Source organism: Rhinoderma darwinii, unplaced genomic scaffold, assembly GCF_050947455.1.
Source record: "Rhinoderma darwinii isolate aRhiDar2 unplaced genomic scaffold, aRhiDar2.hap1 Scaffold_289, whole genome shotgun sequence".
In the NCBI taxonomy this organism is placed as follows: domain Eukaryota; kingdom Metazoa; phylum Chordata; class Amphibia; order Anura; family Rhinodermatidae; genus Rhinoderma; species Rhinoderma darwinii.
Window position 1 is genome coordinate 1 of NW_027463170.1, and position 23,479 is coordinate 23,479.

General features: G+C 48.2%; 14 non-coding genes and 2 pseudogenes across 14 annotated transcripts; all 16 read right to left on the bottom strand.

Annotated features, from left to right (window-relative positions):
- Positions 1-960: 960 nt before the first annotated feature.
- On the bottom strand, positions 961-1,151 carry LOC142703833 (U2 spliceosomal RNA). The gene has a single exon (XR_012867684.1). It is a non-coding gene; the product is annotated as a U2 spliceosomal RNA (small nuclear RNA).
- A 1,302-nt stretch (positions 1,152-2,453) lies between these two features.
- On the bottom strand, positions 2,454-2,644 carry LOC142703845 (U2 spliceosomal RNA). The gene has a single exon (XR_012867695.1). It is a non-coding gene; the product is annotated as a U2 spliceosomal RNA (small nuclear RNA).
- Positions 2,645-3,980: 1,336 nt separating this feature from the next.
- LOC142703858 (U2 spliceosomal RNA) lies at positions 3,981-4,171 on the bottom strand. Its single transcript, XR_012867706.1, has one exon. It is a non-coding gene; the product is annotated as a U2 spliceosomal RNA (small nuclear RNA).
- A 1,333-nt stretch (positions 4,172-5,504) lies between these two features.
- LOC142703867 (U2 spliceosomal RNA) lies at positions 5,505-5,695 on the bottom strand. Its single transcript, XR_012867711.1, has one exon. It is a non-coding gene; the product is annotated as a U2 spliceosomal RNA (small nuclear RNA).
- Positions 5,696-7,030: 1,335 nt separating this feature from the next.
- Positions 7,031-7,223, bottom strand: LOC142703862 (U2 spliceosomal RNA). Its single transcript, XR_012867710.1, has one exon. It is a non-coding gene; the product is annotated as a U2 spliceosomal RNA (small nuclear RNA).
- A 1,302-nt stretch (positions 7,224-8,525) lies between these two features.
- On the bottom strand, positions 8,526-8,716 carry LOC142703869 (U2 spliceosomal RNA). The gene has a single exon (XR_012867712.1). It is a non-coding gene; the product is annotated as a U2 spliceosomal RNA (small nuclear RNA).
- Positions 8,717-10,051: 1,335 nt separating this feature from the next.
- On the bottom strand, positions 10,052-10,242 carry LOC142703834 (U2 spliceosomal RNA). The gene has a single exon (XR_012867685.1). It is a non-coding gene; the product is annotated as a U2 spliceosomal RNA (small nuclear RNA).
- A 1,335-nt stretch (positions 10,243-11,577) lies between these two features.
- LOC142703836 (U2 spliceosomal RNA) lies at positions 11,578-11,768 on the bottom strand. Its single transcript, XR_012867686.1, has one exon. It is a non-coding gene; the product is annotated as a U2 spliceosomal RNA (small nuclear RNA).
- Positions 11,769-13,109: 1,341 nt separating this feature from the next.
- Positions 13,110-13,300, bottom strand: LOC142703837 (U2 spliceosomal RNA). The gene has a single exon (XR_012867687.1). It is a non-coding gene; the product is annotated as a U2 spliceosomal RNA (small nuclear RNA).
- A 1,301-nt stretch (positions 13,301-14,601) lies between these two features.
- LOC142703838 (U2 spliceosomal RNA) lies at positions 14,602-14,792 on the bottom strand. The gene has a single exon (XR_012867688.1). It is a non-coding gene; the product is annotated as a U2 spliceosomal RNA (small nuclear RNA).
- Positions 14,793-16,129: 1,337 nt separating this feature from the next.
- LOC142703839 (U2 spliceosomal RNA) lies at positions 16,130-16,320 on the bottom strand. The gene has a single exon (XR_012867689.1). It is a non-coding gene; the product is annotated as a U2 spliceosomal RNA (small nuclear RNA).
- Positions 16,321-17,659: 1,339 nt separating this feature from the next.
- Positions 17,660-17,850, bottom strand: LOC142703840 (U2 spliceosomal RNA). The gene has a single exon (XR_012867690.1). It is a non-coding gene; the product is annotated as a U2 spliceosomal RNA (small nuclear RNA).
- Positions 17,851-19,187: 1,337 nt separating this feature from the next.
- On the bottom strand, positions 19,188-19,408 carry LOC142703864 (U2 spliceosomal RNA; annotated as a pseudogene).
- A 755-nt stretch (positions 19,409-20,163) lies between these two features.
- LOC142703866 (U2 spliceosomal RNA) lies at positions 20,164-20,233 on the bottom strand (annotated as a pseudogene).
- A 1,301-nt stretch (positions 20,234-21,534) lies between these two features.
- LOC142703841 (U2 spliceosomal RNA) lies at positions 21,535-21,725 on the bottom strand. The gene has a single exon (XR_012867691.1). It is a non-coding gene; the product is annotated as a U2 spliceosomal RNA (small nuclear RNA).
- A 1,338-nt stretch (positions 21,726-23,063) lies between these two features.
- LOC142703842 (U2 spliceosomal RNA) lies at positions 23,064-23,254 on the bottom strand. The gene has a single exon (XR_012867692.1). It is a non-coding gene; the product is annotated as a U2 spliceosomal RNA (small nuclear RNA).
- Positions 23,255-23,479: the final 225 nt, after the last annotated feature.

The window sequence follows — 23,479 nt, forward strand, 5'->3', positions numbered from 1 at the left end:
AGCACTGACCAACACTGCCTGGGCCCAGGCTTTTATCTCTGAGGCAGGCCCCATTATGATGTCAGAAAGCTGGCTCTGGAATCCTGAGGGCTCCACTATGACACGTGCAAAGTTCCGTCTGAACTTTATATAAGACGGTGCGGCTCAGTCAGTCACTCAGTGTTGCCTGAGAGGGCAACACTGCAACAGCCGGCCGCCAGGCTGTCTTTTTTTTGCACATTTATTTGCCTCCAGGAGGCCACAAGAGGGAGACAAGGGACTGCAAAATGGAAAATAGGCATCCACCAACTTTACAGACAACTTCTCTTTGCTCCTACAACCTCCATCCTTGCACAGTTTTGTTATTCTTCCAGGTAACATAGTAACAAATCCAAATTGCTGCTCTCTTTGTAGGCAAGCAAGGGTTTGTTGCAACTGCAATTCTTACTTCTTCTTGGAAATGTAGGGACGACAGTACATTCCATCACATCCATCTAGTGTACACAGGTAGGTCCATTGTGGCGGGCGGGCTGCTTTAATGGCTGTTTGCTGTTCCCCCTACTCCACTCCACTATTTGACTGTGGTGCTGCATCAATCAATCAGTGGCTGGCTCAGGTGCAGCTCTTTAACCTACCTAAAAGGGAGGGCGGAGAGAAGACAAGGAAGGTGAATGAGCTGTTCCAATGTGAAATGCCGGAAACACAGAAACACAGAAGACACACACACACACACACACACACACACACACACACACACACACACACACACACACACACACACACACACACACAACAAGAGGTGGCAATGTATTAATTAATTGCATTTAATAAATGAGCTCATTATCACACATGACTGTACAAATGCATTGTCCAACAGGTGTTGAAATAATGGGATTAAAAGGGGAGATCCCATCAGAAAGACAAAAACAATAGCAAACACAAATAGCACTTTTGGAATCTGATTTTAGTCAACACATAAGGGAAGGGTGCACCGGTCCTGGAAATACTGCAATACCAGGTCAATGCGTGGAGTGGACAGAGCAAGCTCTATTTCCATCTCCCTGTTCTAAAAATCCATTTAATATATGGTCCCCAGATAGGGGACGTATCAGATATTAAACTGATAAGAACAGATACTACACTTGATCTTAGCCAAAAGGCCGAGAAGCGATAACCCGAGCGGCCCTTGCCTTGCCCGAGCCTGTCCCATACTGCTGTTCACCCCTTGCAGCGATTGATTCAGCCTACTCCTAGGCAATTCCATGGGGCCCTGCAGGCTCACACACATTTACAGCTACTAAGCGGGAGGTGAATAAAGGCCGGAGAGGAAGCTACACAGGATTTGCTTCTTTTGCTTGCACCACAATGCAGTGCTGAAAGAGGAGGAATCTACATAAAAACGCCTTCCTGGCAACGCCCAAATTGCCCTCCTGCCATGCAGATAAACACTGGCAGCGGCAGCAAGTGCATGCCCACAGCCACCCCTTGTTCCTTCACACCTTGTATCAGCTTTAATCCAGTCCAGTCCGGTGCTGCCTGCTGAGCAGCACTGACCAACACTGCCTGGGCCCAGGCTTTTATCTCTGAGGCAGGCCCCATTATGATGTCAGAAAGCTGGCTCTGGAATCCTGAGGGCTCCACTATGACACGTGCAAAGTTCCGTCTGAACTTTATATAAGACGGTGCGGCTCAGTCAGTCACTCAGTGTTGCCTGAGAGGGCAACACTGCAACAGCCGGCCGCCAGGCTGTCTTTTTTTTGCACATTTATTTGCCTCCAGGAGGCCACAAGAGGGAGACAAGGGACTGCAAAATGGAAAATAAGCATCCACCAACTTTACAGACAACTTCTCTTTGCTCCTACAACCTCCATCCTTGCACAGTTTGTTATTCTTCTAGGTAACATAGTAACAAATCCAAATTGCTGCTCTCTTTGTAGGCAAGCAAGGCTTTGTTGCAACTGCAATTCTTACTTCTTCTTGAAATGTAGGGACGACAGTACATTCCATCACATCCATGTAGTGTACACAGGTAGGTCCATTGTGGCGGGCAGGCAGGCAGGCAGGCAGGCAGGCGGGCGGGCGGGCGGGCGGGCGGCTTTAATGGCTGTTTGCTGTTCCCCTACTCCACTCCGCTATTTGACTGTGGTGCTGCATCAATCAGTGGCTGGCTCAGGTGCAGCTCTTTAACCTACCTAGGAGGGAGGGCGGAGAGAAGACAAGGAAGGTGAATGAGCTGTTCCAATGTGAAATGCCGGAAACACAGAAACACAGAAGACACACACACAACAAGAGGTGGCAATGTATTAATTAATTGCATTTAATAAATGAGCTCATTATCACACATGACTGTACAAATGCATTGTCCAACAGGTGTTGAAATAATGGGATTAAAAGGGGAGATCCCATCAGAAAGACAAAAACAATAGCAAACACAAATAGCACTTTTGGAATCTGATTTTAGTCAACACATAAGGGAAGGGTGCACCGGTCCTGGAAATACTGCAATACCAGGTCAATGCGTGGAGTGGACAGAGCAAGCTCTATTTCCATCTCCCTGTTCTAAAAATCCATTTAATATATGGTCCCCAGATAGGGGACGTATCAGATATTAAACTGATAAGAACAGATACTACACTTGATCTTAGCCAAAAGGCCGAGAAGCGATAACCCGAGCGGCCCTTGCCTTGCCCGAGCCTGTCCCATACTGCTGTTCACCCCTTGCAGCGATTGATTCAGCCTACTCCTAGGCAATTCCATGGGGCCCTGCAGGCTCACACACATTTACAGCTACTAAGCGGGAGGGAGGTGAATAAAGGCCGGAGAGGAAGCTACACAGGATTTGCTTCTTTTGCTTGCACCACAATGCAGTGCTGAAAGAGGAGGAATCTACATAAAAACGCCTTCCTGGCAACGCCCAAATGCCCTCCTGCCATGCAGATAAACACTGGCAGCGGCAGCAAGTGCATGCCCACAGCCACCCCTTGTTCCTTCACACCTTGTATCAGCTTTAATCCAGTCCAGTCCGGTGCTGCCTGCTGAGCAGCACTGACCAACACTGCCTGGGCCCAGGCTTTTATCTCTGAGGCAGGCCCCATTATGATGTCAGAAAGCTGGCTCTGGAATCCTGAGGGCTCCACTATGACACGTGCAAAGTTCCGTCTGAACTTTATATAAGACGGTGCGGCTCAGTCAGTCACTCAGTGTTGCCTGAGAGGGCAACACTGCAACAGCCGGCCGCCAGGCTGTCTTTTTTTTGCACATTTATTTGCCTCCAGGAGGCCACAAGAGGGAGACAAGGGACTGCAAAATGGAAAATAGGCATCCACCAACTTTACAGACAACTTCTCTTTGCTCCTACAACCTCCATCCTTGCACAGTTTGTTATTCTTCCAGGTAACATAGTAACAAATCCAAATTGCTGCTCTCTTTGTAGGCAAGCAAGGGTTGTTGCAACTGCAATTCTTACTTCTTCTTGGAAATGTAGGGACGACAGTACATTCCATCACATCCATCTAGTGTACACAGGTAGGTCCATTGTGGCGGGCGGGCTGCTTTAATGGCTGTTTGCTGTTCCCCCTACTCCACTCCACTATTTGACTGTGGTGCTGCATCAATCAATCAGTGGCTGGCTCAGGTGCAGCTCTTTAACCTACCTAAAAGGGAGGGCGGAGAGAAGACAAGGAAGGTGAATGAGCTGTTCCAATGTGAAATGCCGGAAACACAGAAACACAGAAGACACACACACACACACACACACACACACACACACACACACACACACACACACACACACACACACACACACACACACAACAAGAGGTGGCAATGTATTAATTAATTGCATTTAATAAATGAGCTCATTATCACACATGACTGTACAAATGCATTGTCCAACAGGTGTTGAAATAATGGGATTAAAAGGGGAGATCCCATCAGAAAGACAAAAACAATAGCAAACACAAATAGCACTTTTGGAATCTGATTTTAGTCAACACATAAGGGAAGGGTGCACCGGTCCTGGAAATACTGCAATACCAGGTCAATGCGTGGAGTGGACAGAGCAAGCTCTATTTCCATCTCCCTGTTCTAAAAATCCATTTAATATATGGTCCCCAGATAGGGGACGTATCAGATATTAAACTGATAAGAACAGATACTACACTTGATCTTAGCCAAAAGGCCGAGAAGCGATAACCCGAGCGGCCCTTGCCTTGCCCGAGCCTGTCCCATACTGCTGTTCACCCCTTGCAGCGATTGATTCAGCCTACTCCTAGGCAATTCCATGGGGCCCTGCAGGCTCACACACATTTACAGCTACTAAGCGGGAGGGAGGTGAATAAAGGCCGGAGAGGAAGCTACACAGGATTTGCTTCTTTTGCTTGCACCACAATGCAGTGCTGAAAGAGGAGGAATCTACATAAAAACGCCTTCCTGGCAACGCCCAAATGCCCTCCTGCCATGCAGATAAACACTGGCAGCGGCAGCAAGTGCATGCCCACAGCCACCCCTTGTTCTTCACACCTTGTATCAGCTTTAATCCAGTCCAGTCCGGTGCTGCCTGCTGAGCAGCACTGACCAACACTGCCTGGGCCCAGGCTTTTATCTCTGAGGCAGGCCCCATTATGATGTCAGAAAGCTGGCTCTGGAATCCTGAGGGCTCCACTATGACACGTGCAAAGTTCCGTCTGAACTTTATATAAGACGGTGCGGCTCAGTCAGTCACTCAGTGTTGCCTGAGAGGGCAACACTGCAACAGCCGGCCGCCAGGCTGTCTTTTTTTTGCACATTTATTTGCCTCCAGGAGGCCACAAGAGGGAGACAAGGGACTGCAAAATGGAAAATAGGCATCCACCAACTTTACAGACAACTTCTCTTTGCTCCTACAACCTCCATCCTTGCACAGTTTGTTATTCTTCCAGGTAACATAGTAACAAATCCAAATTGCTGCTCTCTTTGTAGGCAAGCAAGGGTTTGTTGCAACTGCAATTCTTACTTCTTCTTGGAAATGTAGGGACGACAGTACATTCCATCACATCCATCTAGTGTACACAGGTAGGTCCATTGTGGCGGGCGGGCTGCTTTAATGGCTGTTTGCTGTTCCCCCTACTCCACTCCACTATTTGACTGTGGTGCTGCATCAATCAATCAGTGGCTGGCTCAGGTGCAGCTCTTTAACCTACCTAAAAGGGAGGGCGGAGAGAAGACAAGGAAGGTGAATGAGCTGTTCCAATGTGAAATGCCGGAAACACAGAAACACAGAAGACACACACACACACACACACACACACACACACACACACACACACACACACACACACACACACACACACACACACACAAGAGGTGGCAATGTATTAATTAATTGCATTTAATAAATGAGCTCATTATCACACATGACTGTACAAATGCATTGTCCAACAGGTGTTGAAATAATGGGATTAAAAGGGGAGATCCCATCAGAAAGACAAAAACAATAGCAAACACAAATAGCACTTTTGGAATCTGATTTTAGTCAACACATAAGGGAAGGGTGCACCGGTCCTGGAAATACTGCAATACCAGGTCAATGCGTGGAGTGGACAGAGCAAGCTCTATTTCCATCTCCCTGTTCTAAAAATCCATTTAATATATGGTCCCCAGATAGGGGACGTATCAGATATTAAACTGATAAGAACAGATACTACACTTGATCTTAGCCAAAAGGCCGAGAAGCGATAACCCGAGCGGCCCTTGCCTTGCCCGAGCCTGTCCCATACTGCTGTTCACCCCTTGCAGCGATTGATTCAGCCTACTCCTAGGCAATTCCATGGGGCCCTGCAGGCTCACACACATTTACAGCTACTAAGCGGGAGGGAGGTGAATAAAGGCCGGAGAGGAAGCTACACAGGATTTGCTTCTTTTGCTTGCACCACAATGCAGTGCTGAAAGAGGAGGAATCTACATAAAAACGCCTTCCTGGCAACGCCCAAATGCCCTCCTGCCATGCAGATAAACACTGGCAGCGGCAGCAAGTGCATGCCCACAGCCACCCCTTGTTCCTTCACACCTTGTATCAGCTTTAATCCAGTCCAGTCCGGTGCTGCCTGCTGAGCAGCACTGACCAACACTGCCTGGGCCCAGGCTTTTATCTCTGAGGCAGGCCCCATTATGATGTCAGAAAGCTGGCTCTGGAATCCTGAGGGCTCCACTATGACACGTGCAAAGTTCCGTCTGAACTTTATATAAGACGGTGCGGCTCAGTCAGTCACTCAGTGTTGCCTGAGAGGGCAACACTGCAACAGCCGGCCGCCAGGCTGTCTTTTTTTTGCACATTTATTTGCCTCCAGGAGGCCACAAGAGGGAGACAAGGGACTGCAAAATGGAAAATAGGCATCCACCAACTTTACAGACAACTTCTCTTTGCTCCTACAACCTCCATCCTTGCACAGTTTGTTATTCTTCCAGGTAACATAGTAACAAATCCAAATTGCTGCTCTCTTTGTAGGCAAGCAAGGGTTTGTTGCAACTGCAATTCTTACTTCTTCTTGGAAATGTAGGGACGACAGTACATTCCATCACATCCATCTAGTGTACACAGGTAGGTCCATTGTGGCGGGCGGGCTGCTTTAATGGCTGTTTGCTGTTCCCCCTACTCCACTCCACTATTTGACTGTGGTGCTGCATCAATCAATCAGTGGCTGGCTCAGGTGCAGCTCTTTAACCTACCTAAAAGGGAGGGCGGAGAGAAGACAAGGAAGGTGAATGAGCTGTTCCAATGTGAAATGCCGGAAACACAGAAACACAGAAGACACACACACACACACACACACACACACACACACACACACACACACACACACACACACACACACACACACACACAACAAGAGGTGGCAATGTATTAATTAATTGCATTTAATAAATGAGCTCATTATCACACATGACTGTACAAATGCATTGTCCAACAGGTGTTGAAATAATGGGATTAAAAGGGGAGATCCCATCAGAAAGACAAAAACAATAGCAAACACAAATAGCACTTTTGGAATCTGATTTTAGTCAACACATAAGGGAAGGGTGCACCGGTCCTGGAAATACTGCAATACCAGGTCAATGCGTGGAGTGGACAGAGCAAGCTCTATTTCCATCTCCCTGTTCTAAAAATCCATTTAATATATGGTCCCCAGATAGGGGACGTATCAGATATTAAACTGATAAGAACAGATACTACACTTGATCTTAGCCAAAAGGCCGAGAGAAGCGATAACCCGAGCGGCCCTTGCCTTGCCCGAGCCTGTCCCATACTGCTGTTCACCCCTTGCAGCGATTGATTCAGCCTACTCCTAGGCAATTCCATGGGGCCCTGCAGGCTCACACACATTTACAGCTACTAAGCGGGAGGGTGAATAAAGGCCGGAGAGGAAGCTACACAGGATTTGCTTCTTTTGCTTGCACCACAATGCAGTGCTGAAAGAGGAGGAATCTACATAAAAACGCCTTCCTGGCAACGCCCAAATGCCCTCCTGCCATGCAGATAAACACTGGCAGCGGCAGCAAGTGCATGCCCACAGCCACCCCTTGTTCCTTCACACCTTGTATCAGCTTTAATCCAGTCCAGTCCGGTGCTGCCTGCTGAGCAGCACTGACCAACACTGCCTGGGCCCAGGCTTTTATCTCTGAGGCAGGCCCCATTATGATGTCAGAAAGCTGGCTCTGGAATCCTGAGGGCTCCACTATGACACGTGCAAAGTTCCGTCTGAACTTTATATAAGACGGTGCGGCTCAGTCAGTCACTCAGTGTTGCCTGAGAGGGCAACACTGCAACAGCCGGCCGCCAGGCTGTCTTTTTTTTGCACATTTATTTGCCTCCAGGAGGCCACAAGAGGGAGACAAGGGACTGCAAAATGGAAAATAAGCATCCACCAACTTTACAGACAACTTCTCTTTGCTCCTACAACCTCCATCCTTGCACAGTTTGTTATTCTTCTAGGTAACATAGTAACAAATCCAAATTGCTGCTCTCTTTGTAGGCAAGCAAGGCTTTGTTGCAACTGCAATTCTTACTTCTTCTTGAAATGTAGGGACGACAGTACATTCCATCACATCCATGTAGTGTACACAGGTAGGTCCATTGTGGCGGGCAGGCAGGCAGGCAGGCAGGCAGGCGGGCGGGCGGGCGGGCGGGCGGCTTTAATGGCTGTTTGCTGTTCCCCTACTCCACTCCGCTATTTGACTGTGGTGCTGCATCAATCAGTGGCTGGCTCAGGTGCAGCTCTTTAACCTACCTAGGAGGGAGGGCGGAGAGAAGACAAGGAAGGTGAATGAGCTGTTCCAATGTGAAATGCCGGAAACACAGAAACACAGAAGACACACACACAACAAGAGGTGGCAATGTATTAATTAATTGCATTTAATAAATGAGCTCATTATCACACATGACTGTACAAATGCATTGTCCAACAGGTGTTGAAATAATGGGATTAAAAGGGGAGATCCCATCAGAAAGACAAAAACAATAGCAAACACAAATAGCACTTTTGGAATCTGATTTTAGTCAACACATAAGGGAAGGGTGCACCGGTCCTGGAAATACTGCAATACCAGGTCAATGCGTGGAGTGGACAGAGCAAGCTCTATTTCCATCTCCCTGTTCTAAAAATCCATTTAATATATGGTCCCCAGATAGGGGACGTATCAGATATTAAACTGATAAGAACAGATACTACACTTGATCTTAGCCAAAAGGCCGAGAAGCGATAACCCGAGCGGCCCTTGCCTTGCCCGAGCCTGTCCCATACTGCTGTTCACCCTTGCAGCGATTGATTCAGCCTACTCCTAGGCAATTCCATGGGGCCCTGCAGGCTCACACACATTTACAGCTACTAAGCGGGAGGGAGGTGAATAAAGGCCGGAGAGGAAGCTACACAGGATTTGCTTCTTTTGCTTGCACCACAATGCAGTGCTGAAAGAGGAGGAATCTACATAAAAACGCCTTCCTGGCAACGCCCAAATGCCCTCCTGCCATGCAGATAAACACTGGCAGCGGCAGCAAGTGCATGCCCACAGCCACCCCTTGTTCCTTCACACCTTGTATCAGCTTTAATCCAGTCCAGTCCGGTGCTGCCTGCTGAGCAGCACTGACCAACACTGCCTGGGCCCAGGCTTTTATCTCTGAGGCAGGCCCCATTATGATGTCAGAAAGCTGGCTCTGGAATCCTGAGGGCTCCACTATGACACGTGCAAAGTTCCGTCTGAACTTTATATAAGACGGTGCGGCTCAGTCAGTCACTCAGTGTTGCCTGAGAGGGCAACACTGCAACAGCCGGCCGCCAGGCTGTCTTTTTTTTGCACATTTATTTGCCTCCAGGAGGCCACAAGAGGGAGACAAGGGACTGCAAAATGGAAAATAGGCATCCACCAACTTTACAGACAACTTCTCTTTGCTCCTACAACCTCCATCCTTGCACAGTTTGTTATTCTTCCAGGTAACATAGTAACAAATCCAAATTGCTGCTCTCTTTGTAGGCAAGCAAGGGTTTTGTTGCAACTGCAATTCTTACTTCTTCTTGGAAATGTAGGGACGACAGTACATTCCATCACATCCATCTAGTGTACACAGGTAGGTCCATTGTGGCGGGCGGGCTGCTTTAATGGCTGTTTGCTGTTCCCCCTACTCCACTCCACTATTTGACTGTGGTGCTGCATCAATCAATCAGTGGCTGGCTCAGGTGCAGCTCTTTAACCTACCTAAAAGGGAGGGCGGAGAGAAGACAAGGAAGGTGAATGAGCTGTTCCAATGTGAAATGCCGGAAACACAGAAACACAGAAGACACACACACACACACACACACACACACACACACACACACACACACACACACACACACACACACACACACACACAACAAGAGGTGGCAATGTATTAATTAATTGCATTTAATAAATGAGCTCATTATCACACATGACTGTACAAATGCATTGTCCAACAGGTGTTGAAATAATGGGATTAAAAGGGGAGATCCCATCAGAAAGACAAAAACAATAGCAAACACAAATAGCACTTTTGGAATCTGATTTTAGTCAACACATAAGGGAAGGGTGCACCGGTCCTGGAAATACTGCAATACCAGGTCAATGCGTGGAGTGGACAGAGCAAGCTCTATTTCCATCTCCCTGTTCTAAAAATCCATTTAATATATGGTCCCCAGATAGGGGACGTATCAGATATTAAACTGATAAGAACAGATACTACACTTGATCTTAGCCAAAAGGCCGAGAAGCGATAACCCGAGCGGCCCTTGCCTTGCCCGAGCCTGTCCCATACTGCTGTTCACCCCTTGCAGCGATTGATTCAGCCTACTCCTAGGCAATTCCATGGGGCCCTGCAGGCTCACACACATTTACAGCTACTAAGCGGGAGGGAGGTGAATAAAGGCCGGAGAGGAAGCTACACAGGATTTGCTTCTTTTGCTTGCACCACAATGCAGTGCTGAAAGAGGAGGAATCTACATAAAAACGCCTTCCTGGCAACGCCCAAATGCCCTCCTGCCATGCAGATAAACACTGGCAGCGGCAGCAAGTGCATGCCCACAGCCACCCCTTGTTCCTTCACACCTTGTATCAGCTTTAATCCAGTCCAGTCCGGTGCTGCCTGCTGAGCAGCACTGACCAACACTGCCTGGGCCCAGGCTTTTATCTCTGAGGCAGGCCCCATTATGATGTCAGAAAGCTGGCTCTGGAATCCTGAGGGCTCCACTATGACACGTGCAAAGTTCCGTCTGAACTTTATATAAGACGGTGCGGCTCAGTCAGTCACTCAGTGTTGCCTGAGAGGGCAACACTGCAACAGCCGGCCGCCAGGCTGTCTTTTTTTTGCACATTTATTTGCCTCCAGGAGGCCACAAGAGGGAGACAAGGGACTGCAAAATGGAAAATAGGCATCCACCAACTTTACAGACAACTTCTCTTTGCTCCTACAACCTCCATCCTTGCACAGTTTGTTATTCTTCCAGGTAACATAGTAACAAATCCAAATTGCTGCTCTCTTTGTAGGCAAGCAAGGGTTTGTTGCAACTGCAATTCTTACTTCTTCTTGGAAATGTAGGGACGACAGTACATTCCATCACATCCATCTAGTGTACACAGGTAGGTCCATTGTGGCGGGCGGGCTGCTTTAATGGCTGTTTGCTGTTCCCCCTACTCCACTCCACTATTTGACTGTGGTGCTGCATCAATCAATCAGTGGCTGGCTCAGGTGCAGCTCTTTAACCTACCTAAAAGGGAGGGCGGAGAGAAGACAAGGAAGGTGAATGAGCTGTTCCAATGTGAAATGCCGGAAACACAGAAACACAGAAGACACACACACACACACACACACACACACACACACACACACACACACACACACACACACACACACACACACACACAACAAGAGGTGGCAATGTATTAATTAATTGCATTTAATAAATGAGCTCATTATCACACATGACTGTACAAATGCATTGTCCAACAGGTGTTGAAATAATGGGATTAAAAGGGGAGATCCCATCAGAAAGACAAAAACAATAGCAAACACAAATAGCACTTTTGGAATCTGATTTTAGTCAACACATAAGGGAAGGGTGCACCGGTCCTGGAAATACTGCAATACCAGGTCAATGCGTGGAGTGGACAGAGCAAGCTCTATTTCCATCTCCCTGTTCTAAAAATCCATTTAATATATGGTCCCCAGATAGGGGACGTATCAGATATTAAACTGATAAGAACAGATACTACACTTGATCTTAGCCAAAAGGCCGAGAAGCGATAACCCGAGCGGCCCTTGCCTTGCCCGAGCCTGTCCCATACTGCTGTTCACCCCTTGCAGCGATTGATTCAGCCTACTCCTAGGCAATTCCATGGGGCCCTGCAGGCTCACACACATTTACAGCTACTAAGCGGGAGGGAGGTGAATAAAGGCCGGAGAGGAAGCTACACAGGATTTGCTTCTTTTGCTTGCACCACAATGCAGTGCTGAAAGAGGAGGAATCTACATAAAAACGCCTTCCTGGCAACGCCCAAATGCCCTCCTGCCATGCAGATAAACACTGGCAGCGGCAGCAAGTGCATGCCCACAGCCACCCCTTGTTCCTTCACACCTTGTATCAGCTTTAATCCAGTCCAGTCCGGTGCTGCCTGCTGAGCAGCACTGACCAACACTGCCTGGGCCCAGGCTTTTATCTCTGAGGCAGGCCCCATTATGATGTCAGAAAGCTGGCTCTGGAATCCTGAGGGCTCCACTATGACACGTGCAAAGTTCCGTCTGAACTTTATATAAGACGGTGCGGCTCAGTCAGTCACTCAGTGTTGCCTGAGAGGGCAACACTGCAACAGCCGGCCGCCAGGCTGTCTTTTTTTTGCACATTTATTTGCCTCCAGGAGGCCACAAGAGGGAGACAAGGGACTGCAAAATGGAAAATAGGCATCCACCAACTTTACAGACAACTTCTCTTTGCTCCTACAACCTCCATCCTTGCACAGTTTGTTATTCTTCCAGGTAACATAGTAACAAATCCAAATTGCTGCTCTCTTTGTAGGCAAGCAAGGGTTTGTTGCAACTGCAATTCTTACTTCTTCTTGGAAATGTAGGGACGACAGTACATTCCATCACATCCATCTAGTGTACACAGGTAGGTCCATTGTGGCGGGCGGGCTGCTTTAATGGCTGTTTGCTGTTCCCCCTACTCCACTCCACTATTTGACTGTGGTGCTGCATCAATCAATCAGTGGCTGGCTCAGGTGCAGCTCTTTAACCTACCTAAAAGGGAGGGCGGAGAGAAGACAAGGAAGGTGAATGAGCTGTTCCAATGTGAAATGCCGGAAACACAGAAACACAGAAGACACACACACACACACACACACACACACACACACACACACACACACACACACACACACACACACACACACACACACACACAACAAGAGGTGGCAATGTATTAATTAATTGCATTTAATAAATGAGCTCATTATCACACATGACTGTACAAATGCATTGTCCAACAGGTGTTGAAATAATGGGATTAAAAGGGGAGATCCCATCAGAAAGACAAAAACAATAGCAAACACAAATAGCACTTTTGGAATCTGATTTTAGTCAACACATAAGGGAAGGGTGCACCGGTCCTGGAAATACTGCAATACCAGGTCAATGCGTGGAGTGGACAGAGCAAGCTCTATTTCCATCTCCCTGTTCTAAAAATCCATTTAATATATGGTCCCCAGATAGGGGACGTATCAGATATTAAACTGATAAGAACAGATACTACACTTGATCTTAGCCAAAAGGCCGAGAAGCGATAACCCGAGCGGCCCTTGCCTTGCCCGAGCCTGTCCCATACTGCTGTTCACCCCTTGCAGCGATTGATTCAGCCTACTCCTAGGCAATTCCATGGGGCCCTGCAGGCTCACACACATTTACAGCTACTAAGCGGGAGGTGAATAAAGGCCGGAGAGGAAGCTACACAGGATTTGCTTCTTTTGCTTGCACCACAATGCAGTGCTGAAAGAGGAGGAATCTACATAAAAACGCCTTCCTGGCAACGCCCAAATGCCCTCCTGCCATGCAGATAAACACTGGCAGCGGCAGCAAGTGCATGCCCACAGCCACCCCTTGTTCCTTCACACCTTGTATCAGCTTTAATCCAGTCCAGTCCGGTGCTGCCTGCTGAGCAGCACTGACCAACACTGCCTGGGCCCAGGCTTTTATCTCTGAGGCAGGCCCCATTATGATGTCAGAAAGCTGGCTCTGGAATCCTGAGGGCTCCACTATGACACGTGCAAAGTTCCGTCTGAACTTTATATAAGACGGTGCGGCTCAGTCAGTCACTCAGTGTTGCCTGAGAGGGCAACACTGCAACAGCCGGCCGCCAGGCTGTCTTTTTTTTGCACATTTATTTGCCTCCAGGAGGCCACAAGAGGGAGACAAGGGACTGCAAAATGGAAAATAAGCATCCACCAACTTTACAGACAACTTCTCTTTGCTCCTACAACCTCCATCCTTGCACAGTTTGTTATTCTTCTAGGTAACATAGTAACAAATCCAAATTGCTGCTCTCTTTGTAGGCAAGCAAGGCTTTGTTGCAACTGCAATTCTTACTTCTTCTTGAAATGTAGGGACGACAGTACATTCCATCACATCCATGTAGTGTACACAGGTAGGTCCATTGTGGCGGGCAGGCAGGCAGGCAGGCAGGCAGGCGGGCGGGCGGGCGGGCGGGCGGCTTTAATGGCTGTTTGCTGTTCCCCTACTCCACTCCGCTATTTGACTGTGGTGCTGCATCAATCAGTGGCTGGCTCAGGTGCAGCTCTTTAACCTACCTAGGAGGGAGGGCGGAGAGAAGACAAGGAAGGTGAATGAGCTGTTCCAATGTGAAATGCCGGAAACACAGAAACACAGAAGACACACACACAACAAGAGGTGGCAATGTATTAATTAATTGCATTTAATAAATGAGCTCATTATCACACATGACTGTACAAATGCATTGTCCAACAGGTGTTGAAATAATGGGATTAAAAGGGGAGATCCCATCAGAAAGACAAAAACAATAGCAAACACAAATAGCACTTTTGGAATCTGATTTTAGTCAACACATAAGGGAAGGGTGCACCGGTCCTGGAAATACTGCAATACCAGGTCAATGCGTGGAGTGGACAGAGCAAGCTCTATTTCCATCTCCCTGTTCTAAAAATCCATTTAATATATGGTCCCCAGATAGGGGACGTATCAGATATTAAACTGATAAGAACAGATACTACACTTGATCTTAGCCAAAAGGCCGAGAAGCGATAACCCGAGCGGCCCTTGCCTTGCCCGAGCCTGTCCCATACTGCTGTTCACCCCTTGCAGCGATTGATTCAGCCTACTCCTAGGCAATTCCATGGGGCCCTGCAGGCTCACACACATTTACAGCTACTAAGCGGGAGGGAGGTGAATAAAGGCCGGAGAGGAAGCTACACAGGATTTGCTTCTTTTGCTTGCACCACAATGCAGTGCTGAAAGAGGAGGAATCTACATAAAAACGCCTTCCTGGCAACGCCCAAATGCCCTCCTGCCATGCAGATAAACACTGGCAGCGGCAGCAAGTGCATGCCCACAGCCACCCCTTGTTCCTTCACACCTTGTATCAGCTTTAATCCAGTCCAGTCCGGTGCTGCCTGCTGAGCAGCACTGACCAACACTGCCTGGGCCCAGGCTTTTATCTCTGAGGCAGGCCCCATTATGATGTCAGAAAGCTGGCTCTGGAATCCTGAGGGCTCCACTATGACACGTGCAAAGTTCCGTCTGAACTTTATATAAGACGGTGCGGCTCAGTCAGTCACTCAGTGTTGCCTGAGAGGGCAACACTGCAACAGCCGGCCGCCAGGCTGTCTTTTTTTTGCACATTTATTTGCCTCCAGGAGGCCACAAGAGGGAGACAAGGGACTGCAAAATGGAAAATAGGCATCCACCAACTTTACAGACAACTTCTCTTTGCTCCTACAACCTCCATCCTTGCACAGTTTGTTATTCTTCCAGGTAACATAGTAACAAATCCAAATTGCTGCTCTCTTTGTAGGCAAGCAAGGGTTTGTTGCAACTGCAATTCTTACTTCTTCTTGGAAATGTAGGGACGACAGTACATTCCATCACATCCATCTAGTGTACACAGGTAGGTCCATTGTGGCGGGCGGGCTGCTTTAATGGCTGTTTGCTGTTCCCCCTACTCCACTCCACTATTTGACTGTGGTGCTGCATCAATCAATCAGTGGCTGGCTCAGGTGCAGCTCTTTAACCTACCTAAAAGGGAGGGCGGAGAGAAGACAAGGAAGGTGAATGAGCTGTTCCAATGTGAAATGCCGGAAACACAGAAACACAGAAGACACACACACACACACACACACACACACACACACACACACACACACACACACACACACACACACACACACACACACAACAAGAGGTGGCAATGTATTAATTAATTGCATTTAATAAATGAGCTCATTATCACACATGACTGTACAAATGCATTGTCCAACAGGTGTTGAAATAATGGGATTAAAAGGGGAGATCCCATCAGAAAGACAAAAACAATAGCAAACACAAATAGCACTTTTGGAATCTGATTTTAGTCAACACATAAGGGAAGGGTGCACCGGTCCTGGAAATACTGCAATACCAGGTCAATGCGTGGAGTGGACAGAGCAAGCTCTATTTCCATCTCCCTGTTCTAAAAATCCATTTAATATATGGTCCCCAGATAGGGGACGTATCAGATATTAAACTGATAAGAACAGATACTACACTTGATCTTAGCCAAAAGGCCGAGAAGCGATAACCCGAGCGGCCCTTGCCTTGCCCGAGCCTGTCCCATACTGCTGTTCACCCCTTGCAGCGATTGATTCAGCCTACTCCTAGGCAATTCCATGGGGCCCTGCAGGCTCACACACATTTACAGCTACTAAGCGGGAGGGAGGTGAATAAAGGCCGGAGAGGAAGCTACACAGGATTTGCTTCTTTTGCTTGCACCACAATGCAGTGCTGAAAGAGGAGGAATCTACATAAAAACGCCTTCCTGGCAACGCCCAAATGCCCTCCTGCCATGCAGATAAACACTGGCAGCGGCAGCAAGTGCATGCCCACAGCCACCCCTTGTTCCTTCACACCTTGTATCAGCTTTAATCCAGTCCAGTCCGGTGCTGCCTGCTGAGCAGCACTGACCAACACTGCCTGGGCCCAGGCTTTTATCTCTGAGGCAGGCCCCATTATGATGTCAGAAAGCTGGCTCTGGAATCCTGAGGGCTCCACTATGACACGTGCAAAGTTCCGTCTGAACTTTATATAAGACGGTGCGGCTCAGTCAGTCACTCAGTGTTGCCTGAGAGGGCAACACTGCAACAGCCGGCCGCCAGGCTGTCTTTTTTTTGCACATTTATTTGCCTCCAGGAGGCCACAAGAGGGAGACAAGGGACTGCAAAATGGAAAATAGGCATCCACCAACTTTACAGACAACTTCTCTTTGCTCCTACAACCTCCATCCTTGCACAGTTTGTTATTCTTCCAGGTAACATAGTAACAAATCCAAATTGCTGCTCTCTTTGTAGGCAAGCAAGGGTTTGTTGCAACTGCAATTCTTACTTCTTCTTGGAAATGTAGGGACGACAGTACATTCCATCACATCCATCTAGTGTACACAGGTAGGTCCATTGTGGCGGGCGGGCTGCTTTAATGGCTGTTTGCTGTTCCCCCTACTCCACTCCACTATTTGACTGTGGTGCTGCATCAATCAATCAGTGGCTGGCTCAGGTGCAGCTCTTTAACCTACCTAAAAGGGAGGGCGGAGAGAAGACAAGGAAGGTGAATGAGCTGTTCCAATGTGAAATGCCGGAAACACAGAAACACAGAAGACACACACACACACACACACACACACACACACACACACACACACACACACACACACACACACACACACACACACACACAACAAGAGGTGGCAATGTATTAATTAATTGCATTTAATAAATGAGCTCATTATCACACATGACTGTACAAATGCATTGTCCAACAGGTGTTGAAATAATGGGATTAAAAGGGGAGATCCCATCAGAAAGACAAAAACAATAGCAAACACAAATAGCACTTTTGGAATCTGATTTTAGTCAACACATAAGGGAAGGGTGCACCGGTCCTGGAAATACTGCAATACCAGGTCAATGCGTGGAGTGGACAGAGCAAGCTCTATTTCCATCTCCCTGTTCTAAAAATCCATTTAATATATGGTCCCCAGATAGGGGACGTATCAGATATTAAACTGATAAGAACAGATACTACACTTGATCTTAGCCAAAAGGCCGAGAAGCGATAACCCGAGCGGCCCTTGCCTTGCCCGAGCCTGTCCCATACTGCTGTTCACCCCTTGCAGCGATTGATTCAGCCTACTCCTAGGCAATTCCATGGGGCCCTGCAGGCTCACACACATTTACAGCTACTAAGCGGGAGGGAGGTGAATAAAGGCCGGAGAGGAAGCTACACAGGATTTGCTTCTTTTGCTTGCACCACAATGCAGTGCTGAAAGAGGAGGAATCTACATAAAAACGCCTTCCTGGCAACGCCCAAATGCCCTCCTGCCATGCAGATAAACACTGGCAGCGGCAGCAAGTGCATGCCCACAGCCACCCCTTGTTCCTTCACACCTTGTATCAGCTTTAATCCAGTCCAGTCCGGTGCTGCCTGCTGAGCAGCACTGACCAACACTGCCTGGGCCCAGGCTTTTATCTCTGAGGCAGGCCCCATTATGATGTCAGAAAGCTGGCTCTGGAATCCTGAGGGCTCCACTATGACACGTGCAAAGTTCCGTCTGAACTTTATATAAGACGGTGCGGCTCAGTCAGTCACTCAGTGTTGCCTGAGAGGGCAACACTGCAACAGCCGGCCGCCAGGCTGTCTTTTTTTTGCACATTTATTTGCCTCCAGGAGGCCACAAGAGGGAGACAAGGGACTGCAAAATGGAAAATAGGCATCCACCAACTTTACAGACAACTTCTCTTTGCTCCTACAACCTCCATCCTTGCACAGTTTGTTATTCTTCCAGGTAACATAGTAACAAATCCAAATTGCTGCTCTCTTTGTAGGCAAGCAAGGGTTTGTTGCAACTGCAATTCTTACTTCTTCTTGGAAATGTAGGGACGACAGTACATTCCATCACATCCATCTAGTGTACACAGGTAGGTCCATTGTGGCGGGCGGGCTGCTTTAATGGCTGTTTGCTGTTCCCCCTACTCCACTCCACTATTTGACTGTGGTGCTGCATCAATCAATCAGTGGCTGGCTCAGGTGCAGCTCTTTAACCTACCTAAAAGGGAGGGCGGAGAGAAGACAAGGAAGGTGAATGAGCTGTTCCAATGTGAAATGCCGGAAACACAGAAACACAGAAGACACACACACACACACACACACACACACACACACACACACACACACACACACACACACACACACACACACACACACAACAAGAGGTGGCAATGTATTAATTAATTGCATTTAATAAATGAGCTCATTATCACACATGACTGTACAAATGCATTGTCCAACAGGTGTTGAAATAATGGGATTAAAAGGGGAGATCCCATCAGAAAGACAAAAACAATAGCAAACACAAATAGCACTTTTGGAATCTGATTTTAGTCAACACATAAGGGAAGGGTGCACCGGTCCTGGAAATACTGCAATACCAGGTCAATGCGTGGAGTGGACAGAGCAAGCTCTATTTCCATCTCCCTGTTCTAAAAATCCATTTAATATATGGTCCCCAGATAGGGGACGTATCAGATATTAAACTGATAAGAACAGATTTTTTTTTTTTTTTTTTTTTTTTGAAAGCCCGAGTCGTGCTTTCTATCACCCAAGTGCATAAAAAGTGCAGAGGTGCCACACAAAAAGTGCACAAGGATGCGGTCTATCGCAGCCCTTCTCTTAAAAGAGAGAGGCCCCGCATAACCATTCCCTGACCCTCCAAACCATAGGCCTAGAGGATCAAGGATCGATGGTCCCCCCTCGCCGAAGCTTAGGGAGACCCAAACACACTCCTAGGCTTCTACCTGGGCTGCCACCCCAGTGTCCACCTAGGAGCCTGCATCCTAGTTGCACCTCCCCTCCGAAGAAGGGAGGCCGGGTTGCAGGGGAAAAAGGAACCAGAAGGCCACACATTTTCCCCCTAGACCTCAGGAGGGTCCCAAAAGGGCACCGCATCCCAAAATCCTTGTGACAAACGTGACAAACACACAGTGAAAAACAAAATTAAATAAGTGGATGTGCGCTGTGATACAGCCTGGACATCCGCCAGGTATAAAAAAATTCCTCATCTCCCAGCCAGAAGGCCGGGAGAATAAAGGTGTGTGCTCATATAGCGTGAAAGAGAGTGCGTGCAAGTGTGCCTTCACTCAGTGGGATCCCACCCCCAGTGAGTTAGGGCACCCCAGGGTCACCAGCCCTGGGGCACATAGCAACTCGGGCTTCCAAACTACCCGGCCTAATGACCTCGATCCGGCGGTCGCCTGGTCACCTACAAATGGTACCTTTAAACCAAATGCGTACACCAGAGCGATGACCGTTGTGGTTCCCTGCCCTCACCTCGGCGTTCTGTCATCCCCCTACGATGGCCCACGTACCACCGGCAGGGATGATTACTAACCTCAGCTTGAGCAGGTACTACACTTGATCTTAGCCAAAAGGCCGAGAAGCGATAACCCGAGCGGCCCTTGCCTTGCCCGAGCCTGTCCCATACTGCTGTTCACCCCTTGCAGCGATTGATTCAGCCTACTCCTAGGCAATTCCATGGGGCCCTGCAGGCTCACACACATTTACAGCTACTAAGCGGGAGGTGAATAAAGGCCGGAGAGGAAGCTACACAGGATTTGCTTCTTTTGCTTGCACCACAATGCAGTGCTGAAAGAGGAGGAATCTACATAAAAACGCCTTCCTGGCAACGCCCAAATGCCCTCCTGCCATGCAGATAAACACTGGCAGCGGCAGCAAGTGCATGCCCACAGCCACCCCTTGTTCCTTCACACCTTGTATCAGCTTTAATCCAGTCCAGTCCGGTGCTGCCTGCTGAGCAGCACTGACCAACACTGCCTGGGCCCAGGCTTTTATCTCTGAGGCAGGCCCCATTATGATGTCAGAAAGCTGGCTCTGGAATCCTGAGGGCTCCACTATGACACGTGCAAAGTTCCGTCTGAACTTTATATAAGACGGTGCGGCTCAGTCAGTCACTCAGTGTTGCCTGAGAGGGCAACACTGCAACAGCCGGCCGCCAGGCTGTCTTTTTTTTGCACATTTATTTGCCTCCAGGAGGCCACAAGAGGGAGACAAGGGACTGCAAAATGGAAAATAAGCATCCACCAACTTTACAGACAACTTCTCTTTGCTCCTACAACCTCCATCCTTGCACAGTTTGTTATTCTTCTAGGTAACATAGTAACAAATCCAAATTGCTGCTCTCTTTGTAGGCAAGCAAGGCTTTGTTGCAACTGCAATTCTTACTTCTTCTTGAAATGTAGGGACGACAGTACATTCCATCACATCCATGTAGTGTACACAGGTAGGTCCATTGTGGCGGGCAGGCAGGCAGGCAGGCAGGCAGGCGGGCGGGCGGGCGGGCGGGCGGCTTTAATGGCTGTTTGCTGTTCCCCTACTCCACTCCGCTATTTGACTGTGGTGCTGCATCAATCAGTGGCTGGCTCAGGTGCAGCTCTTTAACCTACCTAGGAGGGAGGGCGGAGAGAAGACAAGGAAGGTGAATGAGCTGTTCCAATGTGAAATGCCGGAAACACAGAAACACAGAAGACACACACACAACAAGAGGTGGCAATGTATTAATTAATTGCATTTAATAAATGAGCTCATTATCACACATGACTGTACAAATGCATTGTCCAACAGGTGTTGAAATAATGGGATTAAAAGGGGAGATCCCATCAGAAAGACAAAAACAATAGCAAACACAAATAGCACTTTTGGAATCTGATTTTAGTCAACACATAAGGGAAGGGTGCACCGGTCCTGGAAATACTGCAATACCAGGTCAATGCGTGGAGTGGACAGAGCAAGCTCTATTTCCATCTCCCTGTTCTAAAAATCCATTTAATATATGGTCCCCAGATAGGGGACGTATCAGATATTAAACTGATAAGAACAGATACTACACTTGATCTTAGCCAAAAGGCCGAGAAGCGATAACCCGAGCGGCCCTTGCCTTGCCCGAGCCTGTCCCATACTGCTGTTCACCCCTTGCAGCGATTGATTCAGCCTACTCCTAGGCAATTCCATGGGGCCCTGCAGGCTCACACACATTTACAGCTACTAAGCGGGAGGGAGGTGAATAAAGGCCGGAGAGGAAGCTACACAGGATTTGCTTCTTTTGCTTGCACCACAATGCAGTGCTGAAAGAGGAGGAATCTACATAAAAACGCCTTCCTGGCAACGCCCAAATGCCCTCCTGCCATGCAGATAAACACTGGCAGCGGCAGCAAGTGCATGCCCACAGCCACCCCTTGTTCCTTCACACCTTGTATCAGCTTTAATCCAGTCCAGTCCGGTGCTGCCTGCTGAGCAGCACTGACCAACACTGCCTGGGCCCAGGCTTTTATCTCTGAGGCAGGCCCCATTATGATGTCAGAAAGCTGGCTCTGGAATCCTGAGGGCTCCACTATGACACGTGCAAAGTTCCGTCTGAACTTTATATAAGACGGTGCGGCTCAGTCAGTCACTCAGTGTTGCCTGAGAGGGCAACACTGCAACAGCCGGCCGCCAGGCTGTCTTTTTTTTGCACATTTATTTGCCTCCAGGAGGCCACAAGAGGGAGACAAGGGACTGCAAAATGGAAAATAGGCATCCACCAACTTTACAGACAACTTCTCTTTGCTCCTACAACCTCCATCCTTGCACAGTTTGTTATTCTTCCAGGTAACATAGTAACAAATCCAAATTGCTGCTCTCTTTGTAGGCAAGCAAGGGTTTGTTGCAACTGCAATTCTTACTTCTTCTTGGAAATGTAGGGACGACAGTACATTCCATCACATCCATCTAGTGTACACAGGTAGGTCCATTGTGGCGGGCGGGCTGCTTTAATGGCTGTTTGCTGTTCCCCCTACTCCACTCCACTATTTGACTGTGGTGCTGCATCAATCAATCAGTGGCTGGCTCAGGTGCAGCTCTTTAACCTACCTAAAAGGGAGGGCGGAGAGAAGACAAGGAAGGTGAATGAGCTGTTCCAATGTGAAATGCCGGAAACACAGAAACACAGAAGACACACACACACACACACACACACACACACACACACACACACACACACACACACACACACACACACACACACACACACACAAGAGGTGGCAATGTATTAATTAATTGCATTTAATAAATGAGCTCATTATCACACATGACTGTACAAATGCATTGTCCAACAGGTGTTGAAATAATGGGATTAAAAGGGGAGATCCCATCAGAAAGACAAAAACAATAGCAAACACAAATAGCACTTTTGGAATCTGATTTTAGTCAACACATAAGGGAAGGGTGCACCGGTCCTGGAAATACTGCAATACCAGGTCAATGCGTGGAGTGGACAGAGCAAGCTCTATTTCCATCTCCCTGTTCTAAAAATCCATTTAATATATGGTCCCCAGATAGGGGACGTATCAGATATTAAACTGATAAGAACAGATACTACACTTGATCTTAGCCAAAAGGCCGAGAAGCGATAACCCGAGCGGCCCTTGCCTTGCCCGAGCCTGTCCCATACTGCTGTTCACCCCTTGCAGCGATTGATTCAGCCTACTCCTAGGCAATTCCATGGGGCCCTGCAGGCTCACACACATTTACAGCTACTAAGCGGGAGGGAGGTGAATAAAGGCCGGAGAGGAAGCTACACAGGATTTGCTTCTTTTGCTTGCACCACAATGCAGTGCTGAAAGAGGAGGAATCTAC